General features: G+C 49.3%; 1 long non-coding RNA gene across 2 annotated transcripts in view; it reads right to left on the bottom strand.

Moving 5' to 3' along the window:
* Window positions 1-375: 375 nt before the first annotated feature.
* LOC146861193 (uncharacterized) overlaps window positions 376-23,944 on the bottom strand; it is a 41,921-nt gene continuing 18,352 nt past the window's right edge. Inside the window, exon 4 of one of the 2 annotated variants that reach the window (XR_014978923.1) lies at window positions 376-632. This is a non-coding gene — a long non-coding RNA (uncharacterized LOC146861193). The remainder of the gene's footprint in view (window positions 633-23,944) is intronic. The other variant, XR_014978922.1, reaches the window with a different exon arrangement.

The raw sequence follows: 23,944 nt of genomic DNA, 5'->3' as shown, positions 1-23,944 counted from the left end.
CCACCAATGCGGCGCAAAGGGTGAATGACACAAGGATGGCATGTTTGGAATGGCCACCTGAGCATGGACCTCCATCTGCCTGCAGCAAGAATTGGTGATGCAGGTGTGTGCCATGCAGATTCCAGTCTTAAGTCCTCTTCACGAGCCCACCCACAAATGTCCTAAGGGCATAACAGAAAACAGTCTATTTAAACCTTATACCTGACTCCACTGTAAGTCAAAGAACTGCTACAGTACCCAAATCTTTCATAACAGCCAACATTTTGGAACACAAAGGAGAGAGAGGGGGCGTGACAGTCAGAAAGAAGGACAGAATGACAACTGTCCAACGCTTAGAGACAAGAGAATATATATTTCATTAAGGACACATAAGCTACCTTTATGCATAACTCTTTATTGCTACTCCCTGCACAACACTTTAAAGGTTAAAACATTACATCATAGCAACCGTGGAATTAGAAGTGTTCCTCTGGCTGCATAACAATCCTACTTTCCAACATTCTTGCTCTTTGAATGTCCTAAGACTTACATCCTCTTCTTTTGTTAGCACTCCATTTTCCACACTTCGCTGAGCAGGTTCTCAGTTCCTTCTTTTCTTCATTCTGAATTCCTCCATCACATCTCCTGCCCTTCTAAGAACACAAGACAACCAATAATCAAAACCAATATCTCCTTTACCCAATTTATTTTTTCTCTTAAACTTTTTTTACATTTATTTAGTTTTTATTAACCAATACGGGAGAAGAGGGTGGGATAATGCCAGCCTCTATGTGTCGTTACTAAAATTTAGATTCTCCCTGCCACTACACCATGGAGAGTTGTCATTTTATGGTAAGACTGGAGGCTAGCATTATTAATGTTCAAAGCCCTTGATGTCGCACTTTCAACGTGCTCCACTCATCTTTAATACAACTTTAAAGCTGCAAATACCCCTGCATTCTACATCCCACCATGTAGCTGCTCTCAATTTTCCTCCCAAAGAAGACATCTTACTAGAGATGGATTTTAGGACTAAATGTGCCTTGAATCTACTTCATTCCACTCACTCTTGATTCCTGCATTACAGATCTTCTTCACCTCATTTGTTTGTCACTGACAACACCCCACTGTAAGGTCTTACATAAGAAATCAACAACTAAGTTCAACATTCTTGTCTCATACTCTTCAATAACTTTTTGCCCAAATCTTTAGTGTAAAGAGTTTTGTAGGGTGCAGGATACAAAACTGGACAAGAGTATAAATTCCAAAAATAAAAACACATCAGGAAATGATTAGCATATGATAGCGTAATAAGGAGAGAACCTGAGGGAGCAAAAGGGTAATTATGAGAAATTTCCTTTGTCAATCATATCACGGTAATTTGTTGCATTAGTTATTAGCGCATTGCAGTTTACACAACCATTTAAAAGGACAACTATACATGTGACCTGAACTTCTCTTGAATATTTCGGGGGTCATGACCTTCGCTCGACAAAGGCAAAGGTATAGGCATACAAAGCCTCGATGGACACGTGGCCAGATCCGCATCTGGGCTTACCCACCTTTTTGATGAATTTTCTAAAGTGGAATCCAAATCTTCTCAAATCTGGTATCTTCTCAGATACCAAAATTGATGGAATACATGTGGCAAATCTTGCACCACCACGCTTAAGGGGGGTGGATTTGGTTGTTTGCACACATGGTAAATGCGTAAGAGGTTTACCCATGTGAGTGGTCAGTAAGTATTCAACATCTTCACCTGTGTAAGCCAAAAGCAATACTAAAGGGGTTCTTGGTAAGTCAATGGCAGTTATTAGTTTAATTTGTTGCAGTATTTCCGTTCAGAGGATCTGAACCCGGTCACAGTACCACCACATTTGAACCACTGTACCCCATTCCCCACACCCCTGCCAGGATAGCTCCTGGGAGCCAAACACTGCATGGAGTCTAGCTGGGGTAAGATACCACCACAGAATGATCTTGTAACTATTTTCTTTGTGTTGTATACAGATGGATGATTTTGCAGAAAAGATGTGTGCCCAGCAGTCGTCAAATATTTGAGTTCCTAGTTCGACCTCCCAAGCAGAGACATAGGAATGCTCTGATGCTAGGTGACAGGAGTTCAACAATCTGTTAAGATGGAAATTCCTCTTTTGGTCAAACTGTTCCTTAAGAATGTTTTGATCAGAGTAGGGTCACGTAGCCCTGCTATCGTCTATTTCTGCTGCTGGGCCCAGTGTGTAAGCAGGATATATTAAAATGTGTCACTTCTAGTAAGCTGAAAAGCTCGATGACATATTGCTTGGGTTCCAGTTTGATCTGTCTCATATAAATCAGCCAGTGTTGCCATTGAAGCTATTAACTAGTCTCTGAAACCGCTGTCCTGTAAACCTGGTGGTAAGTCCTGGTTGTTAAAAACACGAGCGCAGGTGCATTGAAATGACATCCCCTTACCATGCCTCATTGTTGCTGCCAAGTGTCTTACTGTAAACGTGGTTGGCAACAACAGGCTTTCCCTAATGTGTATCCTAGCGGATAGCCATGCAGGGAAATGCAATAGTAGAATTGTGCAGTGTTCTTCTATTTGGACCAACTGCTCCAGAATCATCATGTAGAATGCCCAATAAAGGGAGTAGTTTTGTTCAGGAACACAAGTCGCTAGATGTGGGAAGGATAAACCTCCTTCATGTATAGATGTGAATAAGGTTTTCTTGTATATTCTATGTGCCTTGTTACTCCAGGTAAAAACTGTTAACTAATGATTTTTACAGTGGTTAGGGAGAGCACAAGTGGAAGCGTCTGACATACATACAGTAACAGTGGGTGGGGGAGATTCCTTTTTGTAGTCACTATGCGACCAAACCACAAGATCTCCAAAACTATCCAGCAATGGGAGCAGATTGGCATTGAGTGGCAGTGATTTTTATCCCTAGGAATTGTAGTGGAGGGGATGATATCTTAAATCCTCGGGTCAAGACAGCCTCCCACATTGTGTCAATGGGGTTGGGAAGATTGATAGCTTTTGAGTAACTGATGGGAAATCCCGAGCCTCTACAAACGTTTACATTCTGCGATGAGATGAAGAAGGGAATGTTGTGGTTGCCTTATAAAACAAATAACATCACCCACAAAAAGTGCTAATTTTTAAGTAAAACACCCCATCTGTACATCATCGAACACCATACTAGGTGCCTCTAGAGAGAGCTAGGGATGGGGTTTAAAACTCAGAAGCGCTTTGATACCCGCCAGGGTCATGTTCGCGCTATACAAAACTTTATAAATAAAATAAATAAATAATCTTGAATTTAGTACTAGGGTTACTGATATTTGCCTGTATATAAGTAGTGGCTGGTATCGGGGCAAAGTGGGGGTGGTGTTTGGGGGGAACCAGGGACAGATAACAAAATATAAAAAAATAACTTACCTGCATCCACGCTCCGATCTGGCTCCGATCTGGCTCTGTGCACTGCAGGCACAAGCTCCCAGCCAGAAACCCTTGTGACCAATCCTGAAGCTGCATGAAAGCAGCATCAGGATTGGCCTGAGTGCCATGGACTTGTGCTCCCAGGTAGACTGGGAGCCTGTGCCTGCTCTTTCCAACCCAGCAACGCAGCTGGGGTTGGAGAGAGCTTCAGTGCGCATGACTGTTTGGCCATCCTGAGATGGCCGGCCAAACCATCATGCACACTGATTACAGTGCAAACACTCCTCCACCAGCCTGTCCTCTCTGGCCCCGCCCCCAAGCCTCGGCTCCGGCAGCCAAAATAAAACGATAATAAACAAGTGTTTATTATCGTTTTATTTTTCATTTGTTTTGGCTGCTGGTATAGGGAGTGACGCTGCTGTATGCAAGAGGTAATATGTTGGCCTGAGTTTATTATGTGAATGAGTAGGAATAGGAAAGTTCAAAACACTCCTATCAAATGCCTTCTACGCGTTGAGCAAGAGAAGGAGCATTTGAGATTGTGATCTATTCACAACTACTATCATGACTAGGCCAAATGGACATTGTCCAGAGCCTGTCTGTTTTTAATGGAGCCTAACTAGCCCGGCAGAATCAAAAAAGGAGCCAAAGATCTTCAAGATGTTGTGTGAGGATTCTGCTGTAAAGTTTTACTTCAGTGTTAAGCAGAGCTATAGGGCAGTAAGAAGAACAATTCGGGGGTCCTTATTAGTTTTCAATATAACAAATTGTTTCTTAATCTGTCACAGTATGAATGACTCTGAATTAATCTATAAAATGGCTGCAAACTTTAGCTAGAAGTTTGTGAAATAGATCTTTAAAAGCTAAAAAAGAGGTGTCCGTAAAGCAGTCTGGTCCAGACGCCTTATTACTATGATCTTTTATGGCTCACTTGACTATGTAGGGAATACTATGTTCACTGAGGGCATCAGCAGTCTTGTTCAAGTGAAGTTAACAACATCCCTCAAGCAGTCAGTCCATATCTGTTCTGAAGTTTTTTCTCATCTGCATAGGTCAGAATAAAAAGTATGGAAATTTTGGGCAACTTCTTTTGGAGATGTCATCAGTTTCCCAGAAAAATGTATTATCGGTTAAATAATACTACGTGATGTTTAGGCGTTTAAGTTATAGGCCAATGAACAATCTTTGTCTCCTCTAGCGTAATATCGATGGTTTGTAAACAGCAATTTATGGGCTGTTTCGCCAAGAAATACTGGTTCTAATTCACTTATGGCCAGCTTGAGTTCTCTACAATATACACACCAAGAAGCTGTATATTCAAGCAGAGATTTAAGGTCAATCAATCAATCAGGTGACTTGTAAAGCGCGACTACTCACACGTAATGATCTCAAGGTGCTGAGGTGGAAGAGAATGCTGATCCATTGAAAGGCACTGTGGTTCAGTCGAAGAGCCAGGTCTTGAGGTCTTTCCTGAATTGAGGCAGTGACAGTGATTGCCTGAGTTGGAGAGGCAGGGTGTTCCAGGTCCTTGCTGCGAGGTAGGAGAAGGATCTTCCTCCTGCTGTGGTCTTGTGGATATGTGGGACGGCGGCCAGTTGGGTGGAGCGGAGGTCTCTGGTAGGTGCGTGGAATGCGAGGCGGGGGTTGAGGTGCGCAGGTCCCGCAATGTGCAGAGCTTTGTAGGCGTGTGTGAGGAGCTAGAAGTTGATTCTTTTGTTGACTGGGAGCGAGTGGAGTACTCTCAGGTGGCCAGTGATGTGGCTGCAGAGGGGGATATTGAGTCTAGAGGAGGCATTCTGAATGTTCTGCAGTTTCTTGAGGAGATTCTGGGTGATGCCAACGCAGAGTGCATTGCCGTAGTTGAGTCTGCTGCTGATGAGTGCGTGGGTGACCATCTTTCTGGATTCGGTGGGGATCCACTTGAAGATCTTTCAGAGCAGGCGTAGCATGTTGAATCAGGATGATGAGACGGCATTGATCTGGCGGTTCATGGTGAGCAAGGAGTCCAGGATGATGCCAAGGTTTCGTGCATGGTCTGTGGGTGTGGGGGCGGACACAAGATCTGCGGGCCACCAGGAGTTGTCCCAGGCATAGGGTGTGGAGCACAGGATGAGGACGTTGGTCTTCTCTGACTTTAGCGTGAGGCAGCTCCCATTCATCCAGGTGGCGACAGCCTTCATCCCTTCCTTGAAGAGAGTGGGGCTCAGGGAGGAGCCCTGTGGTACTCTGCAGCTGGTCTCTGTAGGTTCAGACTGGAACAGTGGTAGTCTGACTCTCTGTGTTCAGCCGGTGAGGAAGGAGAGGATCCATTCCAGGGCTTTGTCCTGGATGCCAGCGTTGTGAAGTCTTGTGCATACGGTGTGGTGAGAAATGGTGTTGAAGGCGACCGAGAGGTCCAGAAGGATGAGGGCTGCAGTTTCGGCTCGGTCGAGGAGGGTGCGTACGTCGTCTATGGCGGCGAGGAGGGCTGTCTGTGCTGTGGTTGCTTCGGAAGCCGGATTGAGAGAAGTCCAGGATGTGGTTCACTTCGATGAACTCGGAAAGTTGGGCGTTGATGGCCTTCTCAAAGACCTTGGCCGGGAAGGGGAGCAGAGAGATGGGTCTGAAGTTCTTGAGGTCCTTTGGGTCGGCAGAGGGTTTATTTAGCAAGGGGTTGATCACGGTGTGTTTCCAGTCTTCCAGGCAGGTGGGGGAGTTGATGGAGCAGTTGATGGTGCGGCAGATTTCGGAGGCGATGGAGGTGCTGACTTTGTTGAAGATGTGTTGCAGGCAGGGGTCTGAGGGGTCTCCGGAGTGGATGCTCTTCACGATCTTGAGGGTGTTGTCAGCAGTGAGAAGAGTCCAGCTGGGCAGGGTCGGCTGGGGTCCGGTGTCGTTGGGTGTTGTAGTTGTGGGTGGGGTGAGAGGGTCTTGTTAAAGCTGTTGTAGATCTCCTTAATCTTGTGGTGGAAGAAGTTGCTGAGGTTGTTGCAGAGGTCTTGGGAGGGTATGAGGTTTTCTGTCTCTGTGTTGGGTTTGGCAAATTCTTTGACCATGGCGAAAAGTTCTTTGCTATTGAGTGTGTTGGTCTCTTAACCTCTGCTCTAGTTCTTTACTCTTTGCCTCATGAAGGTGGAAACCGGTGGCTTTGTGGGAGATAAGGTTCCCTTGGATGACCATCTTGGTAGCATCCCACAGGTCCTGACATGAGGAACAACGAGTCACGCTGCTGTGATAGTACTTCAGCAAATGTTATCAGTCAAATCACTCAAAGTCCTAGATGGTCTGTAGTGCCAGTCAAAGTAGGCACACAGGATCGATATTTCAGAGTTTTTATGCCTCCCACAATAAATTGCTTACAGTGTGGTCTATCTCATAGTAAGCCTTTCTGTGGGTTTCATCAGCACCCCTGGAGTAGCCTTCAAATCAGGTCCATGGAGGTCATGATCTCTCTTCCTCCTCTTGGTCTGCGGAGACAATTGCCATGTCAGGGCTTTGATGCACTCAAGACTCTTACCAAAACTCAGCAACGGGCGCCATAGGTTTTCCAGAACCCTTCCAGTGCCATCCGCCAGGAATTAACCTCTCCTTGCATCTCGTCAACAGCCGTGGATCTACCCAGGAAGGTGCTCCCGCAGGCCTAACCCATGAAAGGGCCGTCCCAAAAGGCTTGAGCATAACATGGGACAAGGCCGGCCCTTCTTTGATATTACAGCCCGCCTCCTGACCATTTATCGGAGGGGATTTTGCACGTCTCAAGGTCTCAAATTGTGGCGGTATCTACTATATATATTATAGTGGAAGGGTTTACATTTGTAGGTCCGAGGAGACTATAGGCTATGACAGGCATTGGCAAAGCCAATAGGTCTTGCCAATGCAACAGCTATAGGCTTTGCCAATGTGTTTTAGCCGTCTTGTACAAAAGCCTGGATGATGTTAAGCATGGCTAAAAGTAAGTGGAGTGGCAAAGAGTGGAGTGGTGCAGAATGGAATAGACTGATGTAGAATGGAGTGGCATGGAGTGTTGTAGAGTGGAGTGTCTAGAGTGGGGTGAAGTAGAGTGGAGTGGTGCACCTCAAGGAATAATCATAACCCTGGTCGATGTGAACCCAAAAAGTCATGAAATTTAACAAAAGCTCAACTCCTTGGTAGATATGCTACAGAGCAGACAGGCTTCACTTGGGGCAACATGCAAACTATTTATGCAGTAACAACACAGGAATAAAGTCAAAATGCAAAACAATGAAAATCCCAAACCATATTAGAAAAAAATATATAAAATATAAAAAACATAATGACGCCAGAATGACAAAAATCAAACAAGGGGAATCGGAGCTATACATTTTTTCGTTTTTCAGGAGAAATCGCATCAAAAAGCATAAAGCACCAATGACAGTCACTGGTCGCAGTATGCTGGGACCTAAGCACAATTTAAAGTTGACCATGATGAAGCATGGGTCAGATACACCAATCAGGTTCATTCAGGAAAAATATTTTACCTTCTGACTTAGTTGTTTAAGTCCCAATCCACCATCATATTACACTTCTAAAGCACCCCGTAAACATAGGGGAGGTACCTAGAGACTCACAGGGTATCAGTCAGAGGCTAACAGCAGGGTCTAGTCTGGGTACAGTTGCCACTGGTCAGCTAGGTACTTCCAGGAAAATGTCTCTTGAACAGGAGATGAGTCTAATGACCCTTGGAATCCACTTCTTTGTCCTTGTTACAAGTCGGAGCAGGCCCAATCCTTCAGGTCTCCTTTTGGGTCACAGGCAGCAGGTCTAGTCCTCCTCTGATCTACTGCAAGTCCAGGAAGTGTTCTGAAGTGGGTGGCTGGATAGTACACATTTATGCTTGACACTAGCAACTGGGTGGGAATGACTCCTGGGCCTGCCCTAACCAATGGGGTAAAAGGTCCCAGGGCCAAAACACTACCCTATTTTTTGGCATTTTCAAGATGGAAAATGTTTTCAGCCAAACTAAACGTGGGCTCTGAGAGTTGGGGATGTGAGCGTGCAGAGTGTACTAAAGTAATCCTATTGCCCTCCCAAACCTTACATTAAAATCTAGTTTGAAGCAAAAACAGAACCCGCACCAAACCCAGAGAAAGATGTCTGGTAGGAAAGAAAGTGGAGTCCTTCGGCAACCAGGTAGTCGACATGAATTGTCATGTCATTCTGTTCTCTCCCATTTCCAGTGCGCCCCAAGTGTTACATGTGAACTCAGCAGTCCCGCCAAGCAGGTGTTGACACTCAAGCAGGGTTTGACAATGTAGTGTCAAAAAAGATTGCCCACAGGCCCCACCCTTCATATTCAGAGGAGATAACTCTGTCCATTCAGGACAGTCTATTTTTTGTTCCTGGTAGTACATTTCACACCTTTTCATGGCAAATTACTGGCTGGGAGAAGCTACAGAGCCAATGCAAACTATCCTTCAGTAACTTCAGAAGAAAAAAGATAACTTTAGAAAAATTACTTTACCTTAACATTTATTAAAGAACAGATTTCACCATTGAATTGGATTTTGATTAACTATTAAAAATATCTGTGCAATTCTTTTTCTAGCTGGTCCCATTCCTGAGATATACTATTACGATTTGAATATTTACTTTGGATTTCTACATAGAACAGCTTGGCCTTCCACGGTAAAAAATAACTACTGAAGACACCCATGAAGATAACTGCTGAGTTTGCAGGGATGGGAGTGCTGAGCCACGCACTGTGACTGCCGCATTCAAGGAAGGACTCTTTGTCTTAAAATCCTTTGCACCTAGAGGCGCCAATGCTACTTGATTACCAAAAACAATGTACTTTCTGACATCAGGTATTAAAGACCCTTAACTGAGGACCCCACACCGAGACTTAATAGAGTAATTGCAAATTTAGTAGATGAAGAAGCAGAAACCAACTACAGGAGATCACCAAAGGAAGCAGAATTTTTACTAACAAAAAGTGCAAGAATACCATACTTTTATTCTTTTCCTACAAAGCACAAAAACAGGATACCACCACTGAGACACCCCATCGTCTCAGGCATTGGGTCTATTTTAGAACCACTTTTACAATTTGCTGATTTCTTTTTATGACCAACAGTCAGTTCAACGGACCCTGACCTATCTGAAGGACACCAAAGATCTTCTAAGTTATCTAAAAGACAAGGAATATGACCCAAACAATAATCTGCTGGGTGGGCTTGACAATGAAAGTCTGTACACAAGTCTACCACAAGATGCAACATTATATACTACCACAGAAATTATATTCAAGAAAGAGTGGCAAATTAACACCCCCTGACATATTGTGTTAGAGTGCTGTAGAATTGATCAAAATGAAAACATTTCGAGTTTGAGGGCCTACTATATCTTGAAACCCATGGGACTTCAATGGGAGCACCTTTGCCCAGAGCCTGGCAGGTCTTTACGTCAGCTCCTTCGCAGATTCTCAAATGTTGGACATATCCAGTCCATACAGACAGAGGATTTCACTTTGGAAAAGATACATAGACGGCATCCTGATTATTTGGAAAGGAGAATCAGATACAATACCAGAACTCCTTGAATAGCTAAACACCCATGACAACCATCCAAGGTTCCCATGCATCACAGAATTTCCTTGATGTCACCATTTTTGCGGAAGACGTGACCCTTAAAACTAAATTTACTATAAACCAACAGCCAAGAACAGTCTACTTCCATTTGACAGTATCCATCCACAGCCCCTGAGAGAGAATCTTCTGCATAGTCAACTCCTTAGTATACGTGGGAACTGCAGCAGCATCACAGACTATTAAAAACAGGCATCAGGCCTTACCAATAAAAAACACGGAGGGAAAATAGCGTCTACAGATCTTTGACAAATGTGGCAAACGAACCAGGAACCAAAATCAGGAAAGCTTCTTAGAACCATCATGAATAACAAAGGATGACCACATTCTCATGTGTGTCACCACTTATTGCTCAGCCTCAAACTACATCAAGAAAGCCATCAATAAGCGATGGAACATCCAAACATCAAACAACCTAGACTGGCCCAAAGCACGATTCACCCACAAAAGGAACAGGAACATACAGGATCATACCCGCCCACATATGGTATCAAACCAGGCCCCCACTGTGCTATCTACTTTGGGTTAACAACTGGTCGTGGGCCACTACCCGTGCGGATCCAGCACTGCATGCCACCTAAACAAAAGCGATACCCTACATTGGACTCTGAGGAGATATACAAACTGGAACTTCACGCATGTGATCTATATAATCACGTGCCCCTGCCAACTCAGATATATAAACATGACATGCAGAAAAATAAAAATATGCATAGGTGACCATCGGAGCAATATCAGATGCCGAAAAATCACAGCGAAGATGAGTAGCCACTACCTGTCAGCCAACCACACAGAGAATGATCTCGAATGGGTGGTACTGGAGACACTGGAAGACAAAATGGGTACAAAATACGTACTCTTTCAGAAGGATCAACGATGGATGTATGCCTACAAACCATTGATAAAGGACTTAATGACAACATTTCTTGGCTATCAGTTATCAACTAAATACCAAACTATGGGCCCCACTACGATGGCAGGCAGACTTTGTCCGTCTGGCGGTCGGTCTCGCTAGGTCAATTAGGGTGCGACCGCCACCCTGGCGGTAGCATCCCCACTGTAAGCACCACCCGCCGCAATGTTGAATTTACATGCAGTGCATTGACAGACACAACGTGACAGGCACAACGTGACAGGCACCGCGCGGTGCCTGTCACCTTGTGCGTGGCAATGAAGGGGGGTACCATAGGTACCCTATAAAAGTGCAGCCACCTACCCACCCCCCAGGAGCCCGCAAAGTAATTTACCGTATGCCTTTCCATGGCGGAGTCTCCGCCATGGAAAGGCATACCCACCGCAGGCATACTAATATGGATGGCAGTGCCTGCAAGGCACCGCCACCATATTGTGGGCCTTTTCCGCCCAGCTGGCAATCCGACAGGTGGAAAAGCGGCAGACGGACTTTGCGTCTGCTGCGGTACCCCCGCCATAGTAATATGGCAGGGGGTAAATTGTGATGTGATGGCTTGTGGATCGCCACCGCCGGCTGGGCGGTGGCGATCCGCATGACATCATAATGGCCCCCTATGTTCGGACCCATATTCCTCAATCACTGCCACCCCATTGACAGAGCCTCAGCATGACGTTGATCTATGATACACGTCAAAGTATTCCTCTAGAGGGCGCAATGAACTCTCAGTGATTTTTTACCAATTTATCATTTTCCTCTCTTTGTTGTGTTCTGTTCTTTATTTCAATATGCATACTGGCATATAAAACAAAAAAGAAAAGCTTTGGACCCCTATTTATTGCCATAAGTAGCCTGGGCAGACCTACAATAACCCACTTCCTTCTGATGTCCACATAAGTTGTCCGTCAAACACTCTTTCCCAGGGAGCGCAATGAGCTCCTTATTTCTTCCCAATCCGTTTTCCACATCCAAGCTTGACAAGCATACTGGAATGTTCCATCTAAAAGCACAATTTTCACTATACTTTATTTTTCTGTGGCCAGAGACAGTTTTTCTAGTTTACCATAACATCTCGGTCTTTGCCACAATCCGGCCCTATTTTATATACACAAGCCCACGCAGATATAACCCCTGCTCTGCTTCTCATGCTAAATATAGCAGTCCAAAAGTATCAATCCGACGGCCAATTCCCCTGTTGTTTCTATTATACTCTTTGTTTATAACAAATTTCTAAGTACAAACTTAGTTCATAGTCTGTTGTCCTTGTAGTCATTTCTCTTGTAGACTTACACTGCTCTATTGGCGTTGTTTTGCCCATTGTCCATGTCTCATGGCCTCCTACCATTAGGTTTCACCGCTGCCGGATGCACAGCTGAAACCTGTCGTAGATGGGCGTTTCTGTCTACATGTTAGACGGCGACCTCAGAGGAGCCCGGAAAGGGGTCCTGACTACCCTGAGACCCACCCTCAAAGTATCGTAGCCGGGCACTGGCGGGAGATTCCCCAGGGGGAGGAATCTCGCAACTAGGATCGTACTTCTGGCACCACACGACACAGAGAGACCACACTGGGTATTCTCAGAACAGGCTTTATCAAACAGGTATCACTGCAAATATGTACAAGGTGAGCACGGGCTCAAGAGTCTCGGAAAGGTAGGGGGTAGCGGGACTGTCTCTGGTAACGGTTCAAAGCAGGGACGTATCCGGCGCACAGCTCACAATCCTCGAGCTGGGGAATACGTGGTCGGAGTTGGGGTCCGGCGGGACCGTGAGAGTCTGGGGGAGCCGCGAGTCACTCAGCAGGGCTCAGGTACAAGTTCGGAGGTCTTACGATCTTCAGGGAGCCGCGAGTCACTCAGCAGGGCTCAGGTACAAGTTCGGAGGTCTTACGATCTTCAGGGAGCCGCGAGTCACTCAGCAGGGCTCAGGTACAAGTTCGGAGGTCTTACGATCTTCAGGGAGCCGCGAGTCACTCAGCAGGGCTCAGGTACAAGTTCGGAGGTCTTACGATCTTCAGGGAGCCGCGAGTCACTCAGCAGGGCTCAGGTGAGTTCCAGTTCCAGGAGCCGCGACCACGTCAGCAGGCTCTCGTTGTTCCAGCGTCGAATCTGCCGGACAGCCCCCGAGCACCCCTTGTTATAGTTCGACCCCTCTTTGATGTCCGGAGTCTGTGCAGGCAGGGGTCTTGTCACCTGGGGGTCGCTTGTCGGGATTTCCTGCTATTGTCTTTTGATCCTTTCAGGGCCGGGTCGGGAGGAGTCCCAGACACCCAGCAGGCGTGGAGCCAGCCCTCAGGGGGGCCGGAGGGCCGATCGAAACCCATCGTCCCGGGGGAGTTCAGAGGTGCGATAGAAACTGCTCCTCCCTCTCTCATCCCCTGGAAGCGTGATGTCCTCCAGCCGGAGTGGCGCCTCTAGGCCCGGGTCGCGCTGGGGCCGGGCGGCCATCTTGGTGCATGAAGTGGGCACGCGGGCCCGGGGTGGCCGAAAGGAGAGAGGCCAGGGACGGGGATGTCCGGGTCGGTGCGTGTGTCCTGGTGGGGAGGTTCGGCTGGGCCGGGTGCTCGGGCTGTAGGTACCAGGTTTCGGTGGTGCGGGGCACGGAGGGCCATTCTACGAGGCCGGGTCCAACACGCGTCCCCCCCAGCTGAAAGCCGGAGAGAACTGCCCATCAGCTTGGGGGGTTCTCTTCGCTGAGGCGGAAGAACCGGGAGAGGCCGTCAGCATTGGCGTGGTCCGTACCAGGGCGATGTTCCACGGTGAAATCCATCCCCTGGAGGGAGATTGACCACCGCAGTAGCTTGGGGTTTTCTCCTCGCATCTGCATGAGCCAACGTAAGGGCCGATGGTCAGTTTGGACTCTGAAATGGGTGCCAAACAGGTAGGGTCGTAGCTTTTTGAGTGCCCAGACCACGGCAAAGGCTTCGCGCTCTATGGTGCTCCATCTTTGTTCTCGGGGCAACAGCCGCCGACTGAGGAAGGCGACGGGCTGGTCTAGGCCTTGGTCATTTACTTGGGACAGGACGGCCCCAATGCCATGCTCGGAGGCATCGGTCTGGACTACGAACTCCTTGGCGTAGTCGGGAGCCTGGAGGACGGGGGCAGTACACATGGCCCTTTTTAGGGCATCGAAAGCTTCCTGGCAGGCAGCCGTCCACTGCACTTTTTTTGGCTGTTTTTTAGACGTGAGTTCTGTGAGAGGGCCGACAAGGCTGCCATACCCCCGAATGAATCTTCGGTAGTAGCCCGTGAGTCCCAGAAAGGCTCGGACCTCCGTCTGGGTGATGGGTGGTTCCCAGGCCAGGATGGCGTCGATCTTTGGCTGTAGAGGGGCGACCTGGCCACTCCCGACCTGGTGCCCCAAGTAGACCACGGATCCTTGCCCGATCTGGCATTTGCTGGCTTTTACTGTGAGGCCTGCCTGGCGCAGGGCGATTAGCACCCTTCGGAGGTGCTGGAGGTGCTCACTCCACTCTGAACTGAAGACAGCGATGTCGTCCAGGTATGCCGCGCTGAACTGTTCTAGCCCGGCCAGGACCCTATTCACCAGTCGCTGGAAAGTGGCCGGGGCATTTTTCATCCCGAAGGGCATTACGCGGAAGCGGTAGTGCCCATCGGGGGTGGAGAAAGCGGACCGCTCTTTGGCCCCTTCGGTGAGCGCAATCTGCCAGTATCCGCAGGTGAGGTCGAATGTGCTGAGGAACCGGGCTGCCCCTAGTCGGTCAATGAGTTCGTCGGCTCGTGGAATGGGGTGGGCATCGGCTCGGGTAACGTCATTGAGCCCCCGGTAGTCCACGCAGAATCGGAGCTCGGGGGCGACACCGGGGGCCGCTGCCTTCGGGACCAGGACCACGGGGCTGGCCCAGGGACTGTCAGAGGGCTCGATCACCCCCAGGGTCAACATCTTCGAGACTTCCGCTTGAATGCAGGACCGGACCCGGTCAGGAACCCGGTAGGCTCGGTGTCTCACCGGCGGGCTGTCCCCGGTGTCCACATCATGAACACACCAGTTGGTGACCCGGGGGGTCAGGGAGAAGAGGTCAGAAAATTGTCTTAGGAGCTGGCGGCAGTCCGCCTGTTGCTGGGCAGTGAGGGCTGGGGAGAGGTTCACTCCTTCCACGGAGCCATCCTGCTCCTTGACACACAGGAGGTCCGGGAGGGGATCCGACTCATCTTCGGCCCCGTCATCGGTGGCCAGCAGGAGGCTCAGTTCTGTCCGCTGGAAGTGAGGCTTGAGGCGGTTCACGTGCAGGACCCGGAGGGGATCCCGAGGCGACTGGACGTCCACCAAGTAGGTGACTTGGCTCTTCCTCTCGACCACTTTGTAGGGCCCAGTCCATCGGTCCTGGAGAGCGCCAGGCTTCACGGGGGCCATGACCCACACCTGCTGGCCCGGCTGGAACTCGACCAGAGTAGCATTCTGGTCGTACCAGCGCTTCATTTCTTCTTGACTCGCCTCCAGGTTGGCCTCGGCCAGTTCTCGGAACCTCCTGGTCTGGTTCCGGAGGGCCAGGACATATTGGAACACATCTCGGGGGGTGGTCTGGGGTGCTGCCTCCCACCCTTCCTTAACTAAACTGAGGGGACCTCGGACGGGGTGCCCATAGAGTAATTCAAACGGGCTGAACCCTAAGGACTTCTGGGGGACCTCCCGGTAAGCGAACAAGAGGCAGGGGAGCAGGACGTCCCACTTACGCCGGAGGGGCTCTTCTAGGCCAGCGATCATCCCTTTCAAAGTCCTATTAAACCTCTCCACTAGGCCGTTCCCTTGGGGATGGTACGGGGTGGTGAACTTATAGGACACCCCACATTGTTGCCACAGGGACGTCATATACCTGGATATAAAATTAGTGCCGCGATCGCTCACGACCTCGCGGGGGAAACCCACCCTGGAGAAGATCCCCATCAGGGCCCGGCCCACCACGGGGGCCGTAATGGTGCGTAGGGGAATAGCCTCTGGGTAGCGGGTGGCGTGGTCCACTAGGACCAAGATGAAACGGTGACCTTGGGAGGTGGGGGGGTCCAGTGGCCCCACGATGTCGATCCCGACTCGTTCGAAGGGGGTACTGACGACCGGGAAGGGTTGGAGGGGAGCCTTGCGCTTCCCCCCACTCTTCCCACTGGCTTGGCACGTGGGGCAGGACTTGCAGTGGGCCTCTACCGCTGCTTTCATCTTAGGCCAATAAAAATGGGTCACGAGACGGCTGTAGGTCTTGTCCTGACCCAGGTGACCGGCGAGGGGGACATCGTGGGCTAAGCCCAGGAGGAAATCCCGGAAGCGGAGAGGTACCACCAGTACCCGTCCGGATCCCAGCTCCACTGATTTCTGCTCACTATACAGGACGTTATTCTCCCAATAGATTCGGTGCGTTCCGGTCTGGTCACCTGCGGCTTGGCCCTCGGCCTGGCGCCGCAGCCCGACCAGGGACGGACAGGTGGCTTGCTCCCGGCAAAACTCTTCTCGGGTGGGCCCGCCCTCGTGGCGCCAATGGGCCAACTCGGGTAGATCCCCCAACTCGGGGACCGGGGCGGGGTCGGATGGTGCGGGTTCGTCGCTGGCGACGGACCCTTCCGATGGGGGAACGGGAGGACCCTCAGCGGGGACGGTGCTGGCTACTTCGACCGGGGTGCTCTCGACTTCTCTCCGGGGAGTGAGTCGGGCTGTCATAGATCGGGTGGTGGCACACACCCACTCGGGGAGTCCCATCATTCCTAGGTGGGCCTTGCGCTCTACGTGCTTCCAGGGAGAACTCTCCAGGTCGTTCCCTAAGAGGCAGTCGACCGGCTGGGAGGTTCTTACGGCCACCTTGAGTTTACCTATCACCCCTCCCCACTCAAATGGCACCAGGGCCACCTGACACATACTTTCCCTATTGTCTGCAGATATTACGGGGCAAAAGACATTGGGGAGGATCTGCTCCTCGGGAACTAGGTGCCTGAGGACACCGGTGATACTGGCCCCGGTGTCCCGCAGGGCCTCTACCTGGTGGCCATTGATCTTGACGAGCTGCCCATATTTCTGTGTGTTGGAGGGTAGGAGGCTACCAGGGATCATTTCCCTATCTCCCAGGGATACCAGGGCCATAGCGGCGGGTTCCCACTCCTCGGCTTCCTCAACCTCCTCCCCCAGGGCTACGTTGGCTATCTGTCTCGCAGGGGTGACTTGGGTGGCCATGGGGCACTCTGGGTCATTGGCGTAGTGCCCGGGTTTCTGGCAGCGAAAACATGTGACGGTCACCCGGTGTCCCCGTCTCCCAGGGGGCCCTGTTACTGGTGGGGGGGGCGCCGGGAAAGGTGGAGGTGGTGTCTTCGGGGGGCTAGGCTGGGACTCCCTCGGCCCTCCCTGGTTCCCTCCCCCTCTCTGGCGGGGTGGTCCCTGACTGGTTCGGGGGTACTCTCCTACCATGCCCCGGGAGACCCGGGTGTTGGTCCAGCGGTCGGCCTCCACGGCCAGCTTCCGGGGATCTGTGAGCTTGCTATCCAGCAGATGTTGACGTAGCTCTACGAAGCAGTTCGCAGCCAGATGTTCCCATAACATGAGGTCAGTGAGTTCGGCAAGGGTGGTGACCTTGCTGCCCTTGACCCACCCATCGAAGGCCCGACTAAAAAAGTTTACATACTCCACCCAGGTGGTGCCCGGGATCTTCCTGCAGTCCCGGAACCGTTGGCGGTACATTTCTGGGGTGAGGCCGTATCTCGTGAGGAGAGCCTCTTTCATGTGGCTGTAGGAGGTCTGCAGGGAGAGGGGTAGGTCGAGCAGGGTGTCCCTTCCTTCGCTCAGAAACCGTCCCCACAACCCCGCCCCCCAGTCCTTCTGTGGAATCCGATGGGAGGTCATGGCGACCTCGTAGGCCCGAAACCATTGCTGAATGTCATCGTTTTTATAATATTCTTTGACCACATCCTTGGGGATGTGGACCTTCTGTTCCGCTGGGGGGGCCGTCTCTCGGTTCCCCGAGGGCCTCCCGTCCTCATTTCGGGCCTTGAGCTCGAGTTCCTTTAAGCTCCGTTCGTGCTCCAGTTGGAGCTTTCTTCCTTCGTGCTCCCGTTGGAGCTTCTTTTCTTCCAGTTCGCCTTGTACACGCATTTGCTCTACTGCTAGCTTTTTCTCCGCTAACTTCAATTCGCCCTCGATTTTGAGTTTGGCTAACTCGAGTTCATGACTGCGGCTTCTCTCTCTGTCCGCGAGCTCTTCCGGGGATAGGCCCCCGTCTGGTACGATGCCTCGCACCTGATTGCTACTGCTTTCACTTTGGGGGGGTTCGGCTTCGTCGGGGCGCTCCCCCGTGCCTTCCGGGCGGGAGGCCCCGGTCTCCACCCAAGTTTTCAGTGCTTTCTGCAAGTCTTCCTTAGTGTTGAGGCCAGTGGTAGCGATTTTAAGTTCTTTGCAAAACTGTTTTAGCTCTTTGTGTGTGTATTCTTCCAGATGCTCCACCTGGAACACTCTGTTGGCGTTGGTTTCTGCGGGGCTCGTGGCGCTTCCTTCTGCCATCTTTGTTGGTCGTGCGTCCGTTGTTTACTGTACGATCTCTAGGTGATGGGCCCGAATCCCGTCGCTTGCCACCAATGTTAGACGGCGACCTCAGAGGAGCCCGGAAAGGGGTCCTGACTACCCTGAGACCCACCCTCAAAGTATCGTAGCCGGGCACTGGCGGGAGATTCCCCAGGGGGAGGAATCTCGCAACTAGGATCGTACTTCTGGCACCACACGACACAGAGAGACCACACTGGGTATTCTCAGAACAGGCTTTATCAAACAGGTATCACTGCAAATATGTACAAGGTGAGCACGGGCTCAAGAGTCTCGGAAAGGTAGGGGGTAGCGGGACTGTCTCTGGTAACGGTTCAAAGCAGGGACGTATCCGGCGCACAGCTCACAATCCTCGAGCTGGGGAATACGTGGTCGGAGTTGGGGTCCGGCGGGACCGTGAGAGTCTGGGGGAGCCGCGAGTCACTCAGCAGGGCTCAGGTACAAGTTCGGAGGTCTTACGATCTTCAGGGAGCCGCGAGTCACTCAGCAGGGCTCAGGTACAAGTTCGGAGGTCTTACGATCTTCAGGGAGCCGCGAGTCACTCAGCAGGGCTCAGGTACAAGTTCGGAGGTCTTACGATCTTCAGGGAGCCGCGAGTCACTCAGCAGGGCTCAGGTACAAGTTCGGAGGTCTTACGATCTTCAGGGAGCCGCGAGTCACTCAGCAGGGCTCAGGTGAGTTCCAGTTCCAGGAGCCGCGACCACGTCAGCAGGCTCTCGTTGTTCCAGCGTCGAATCTGCCGGACAGCCCCCGAGCACCCCTTGTTATAGTTCGACCCCTCTTTGATGTCCGGAGTCTGAGCAGGCAGGGGTCTTGTCACCTGGGGGTCGCTTGTCGGGATTTCCTGCTATTGTCTTTTGATCCTTTCAGGGCCGGGTCGGGAGGAGTCCCAGACACCCAGCAGGCGTGGAGCCAGCCCTCAGGGGGGCCGGAGGGCCGATCGAAACCCATCGTCCCGGGGGAGTTCAGAGGTGCGATAGAAACTGCTCCTCCCTCTCTCATCCCCTGGAAGCGTGATGTCCTCCAGCCGGAGTGGCGCCTCTAGGCCCGGGTCGCGCTGGGGCCGGGCGGCCATCTTGGTGCATGAAGTGGGCACGCGGGCCCGGGGTGGCCGAAAGGAGAGAGGCCAGGGACGGGGATGTCCGGGTCGGTGCGTGTGTCCTGGTGGGGAGGTTCGGCTGGGCCGGGTGCTCGGGCTGTAGGTACCAGGTTTCGGTGGTGCGGGGGCACGGAGGGCCATTCTACGAGGCCGGGTCCAACACTACATATACTCCAGCTCTCCCATAACCATTGCCCATTTGGGACGGGAGAGACCAGGATAATTATCTAGAACGGCTGTTACACAAGCAAGTGATCTCTATATCTTACCTGTTTCCTCTTTGTGATGTAGATGTGAATGGACGCTTTAGTCATCTCTAACTCCATGAGGCTGTAATTCCCTTTAAAATAAGATATTGTGTACTATTTTAACTTTGATGAGATGTTACAATTATTTTTTATTTGATCTTATGTATCTTTTATGGTTATACATGTTTTAACCAAATAAAGAAATGTACTTACTTACTAACTTTTGGGTGCTTGTCACTGTAAGTACGTTAACATCACATTTCTACATTTAAATACCATGCACCGTGCCTTATGGACAAGGCCTAGATAGGGGTGACCTATTAATATTTAAAAATGAAGTTTTTAACTGTCAAAGGGGTTTGAATGGTCGAATTACAGTTTTTACACTGCTCCAGTCCGGTTACAATGTTAGGCCTGAATCCATGTTTGTCTTGCCCCTGTAGTGGATACCACAATATTTGCTGTTGCCCACTAGTGACATTTAACTTAAAGGCCCAGGGTACACCTTGCACCATATACTAGGGACGTACAGATAAGTTAAATAAATCAATTAGAGTTATGCCAAGTCAACCATATTTAAAGGGGAGCACCAACATTGTACTACTGGTTAAAATGCGCAGAGTTCTAAAGCCAGTAACAATAAATAGGTTTAAATTACAAGTTAAATCATGCAAAAGATAGTAATTTCTCACAACTTCAAATAGGTTTTCTCTCTCAGGGCCTTCCCTCCTTCCTTGTCTAATATTTCTGAGATCACTTCTTGCTCATAGTTTTTGACAGCTACTTCAACTCATCACCTCACTGGCACCTACTTCTTTCCGCCGATGTGTAGTCTTCCCCATCTAAAATTTCAGCTTTATTTGATAATCCCTTTGAGAGTCTGTAAAACGTCATGATTTGTTCACCTCACCCAACCAGCCTAACTAGTGAAATTCTCAAGCTTAGTCACATGCACCACAGAAAGCTTGCAATTATCTCTCTCCTAAACAGCTGACTATTTTCAAATGTAAATAATTATTTGCCCTCTGGCACTGCCTACATACTTGGCTTCATTTGCCCTTCATAAAAATTAACCAATCCTCCTTACTTGTGCTTGTACAGCCATGCAGGTTTGACATTTTTCATATTAAATAAAAGAAAATTAATCATGTTAACACCAAACGAAACATCATTACTAAAATGAATAAACACCAGCCTCATGCTTCCAAAAACCAGAGGCTCCCTATTATGGTTCCCTCAAGTTTCTATTTTATCAGATTTGCACAGGTCAGAAATGCAATGTGAGGTGCTTCCCCCCCCTTTATCGCCTCAATCAGCCTGTCTGCTTCCTTGTAGTCCCTCAAGTTGTGCATTTTATTTGTGTGCATTACTTTCAGTGTAACAGGGAATATGAATTGGGTTGTAGTATCTAACCTCTTAAACTCTTTTATTAGTTTCCCTAGCTCCCATTGTTTATTCAGGGTGGTGTGTGAGATGTCCAACCTGAGCCCAAATGTGAACCCACTAACTTTTAAGGATTTCTGTTTCAGTGTATTGGCCAGGATCTGTTGTTTTATGAAGTATGGTAGAAGATTTTCCAAGATCTTCCTTGGTTTACTTCTACCGGGGTGTCTCCTGAATGGGTCACTATGCACTCATTGAATATCACTTGCCAGGGCACCTTCTGGGAACTCAGACACTCCTGCTGCTTTAAATAAGACTACAATGAACCCCCTTGTATCCTCAACTTCTGCCCCTTCTGGTACATTAAGGACTCTTATGCTGTTTCTTCTCACGCTATTTTCTAGGGACTCAAGTTTGTCTTGGAGCTCTCTCTCCCTGAATTTTACTGCATCACTATCGATCTCCTATCGATAGTGATGGCAGCTTTCAGTTCTGCCACTGCATTTTCAAAAGCCTTTGTTCTCAAAGCCAACAAGTCAAGTTTTTCTGCCAGAGTTTCGCACATCCCCCGGATCTGTCATTGGTGGTGGAAGTGGTGAATCTGTTTCTCACCTCTACAGTTAAAGCTTGTAGCATTCTTTCAACTGGGCCCACTTCTGCAGGCTGGTGGCCTTCACTTACGGTCTCTCACGGGGCAACTTGCACCGGCCCCTCCATTTTCAGAACCTGAATCCCCATTTCGCTCCCTGCCTCTCCTTTAGGGTCTGTGAGGGTTCCCCCTTCTTGGGCCAATACTTGGAATCTATTTTTGTGTACTAACTTGTCCATCCTCGGATCCTTAAGTACAGTGTTCTGTTTGTTACACCCTAAGGGGGCTACTAAATTTACTAGGCATGGTAGATGTAATGCTTTCTGTATTCCCCAACTCACCTCCCCCAGCCTTGTGGGCACCCTTCTATCTCACTAGGACGACCCCAATATTAAGTCTGGGCAGGACTTTAAGGAATGTCCTTAAAGAAGGGGCATTTTCACCTCTAGTTTTTTCTGGGGTCCACCTGCGTAGGACTCCTGGTATGCTCACTCCTGTACCTAATACAGAGGGGGTGATATCACCGTGGCTCATCTGACTCACTTCTTTAGCCCTACCTCTGCCAGCCTTTACCTTAATAATTTTAACAGGTTCACCAACCTATTTAACAGGGCACTATGAGACCATATTTTGGAGTTTGGTAACACTCCTCAATGTGTATCTATTCTTTTGCCTGCCCCACTCCCCCAAGTAATTTGATGCCCACCTACCGTCTCTACGGCTATCCTCTTCTCTGGGAGGTCTAGCTTTGCTTGTTCTGGCAGGCTTTGGCGGTAGTGCAATGCTCCCTGTACTGGCGTCATGTTCCCACGCTTCAGCCCAACAAGCAGGTGACCCTTCTGTGCTGCCTCTGCCTCCTTTACCCCAGAGGTGAATCCGTGCTGCAGCCCTTCCAGATTTCATGTGCAGGTCGCAGCCAATGTTCCACGTTGGCCTCTCCTAGCTTGCCTGCCAAACCCTCCCTTAACTCCCCATCACAAGCGCATCTGTGGCGAGCTCCCTAGCTGGCTGCCATCTTACAATTACATGGCGAAAGATACACATTGGTGGGATACAATGGGCCTAATGTGGAGGACATCGACCTTTTATAAGTAGTCTTCCAGAAATTGTCCTTCTCTGACCCAATCATCATTGCCAGAGATTTTAAAACCTTTTTGGACAATAATTTAGATAGGCCAGAATATTGTAGGGCTAGAATATAGCCTAAAATGCAGGTATATTTAAAACCTTTCATGAGACACCTAGGATTGTGCGACATATGGAGATTGAGATCAGCAAGAAGACGAGGATCCACCTTATACAATTAAAAATAGGGCCACTCCTCTAGGATAGATTTCATGCTACTAGATCAGGCCATACGTGAAGATGTCAAGTAGGTTAAACACGTAACAGCTCACCTATCTGACCATGCTATGGCTCTCTTAGAAATGGAATTTACCATTGAGAAAAAAACTTAAGAGGTGGACATTTGACAGGTCACTGTTATTGGACCCAGAGGTCGTAGAGCCATTAAAAATGGAGACTGACGAATTCTTGAACTTAAATTTCATTTAAAACCTCTGCTTGTAGTTTGGGATTCCAATAAGGCATTTATGTGGGAAGGGGCTAATTAGCATCTCAGCTCTGAAGAATACGGAATATAGAAGAGTGGTTGACGCATTAGAGGAAGAACTGTGTCAGTTGGAGAGCCAACACCAAGCCCAGCAGATGACATCTGAAGACACAAGGGCATTGTAAAAAGAAATGTTGGTAAAAAGAGAACATCTGGCGATAATATTGGAGGCATGAGTTAAGGCAAAATAAGAGGCAAGCAATCTGGCACGTTTTGAGCATGGGGAGAGCGCAGGGAAACTGCTAGCTTGGAAAATCAGAACAGATAAGGCCAGGAATGCAGGGCATGAAATAAAAGATGAAGTGACGGGTTTAACTTTCTCGAGCACTCATGATATTGAAAAGGCTTTCCTTAACTTTTTTACAGACTTATACTCAGAAAACTTGACAGAAGAAATGGTGGGGGGAGTGGCTGGCGGGTGATACATTTAATAAACTGACGGAAGACCAGAGAGCACGGCTAGATCAAGAGATAGGGCTACAAGAGGTTAAGCAAGCAAGCAATCAACCTGAGTTAGAGACGGAAAGCAGCCGGCCCAGACCGTTCCCAAACAAGTTTTATAGGGCTCTAGGAGAAACAATAACACC

This window comes from Triturus cristatus, chromosome 3_1 (genome assembly GCF_964204655.1).
Source record: "Triturus cristatus chromosome 3_1, aTriCri1.1, whole genome shotgun sequence".
Lineage (NCBI taxonomy): Eukaryota > Metazoa > Chordata > Amphibia > Caudata > Salamandridae > Triturus > Triturus cristatus.
The sequence above is the reverse complement of the archived record's forward strand: the minus strand, read 5'-3'. Positions and strand labels throughout refer to the sequence as shown.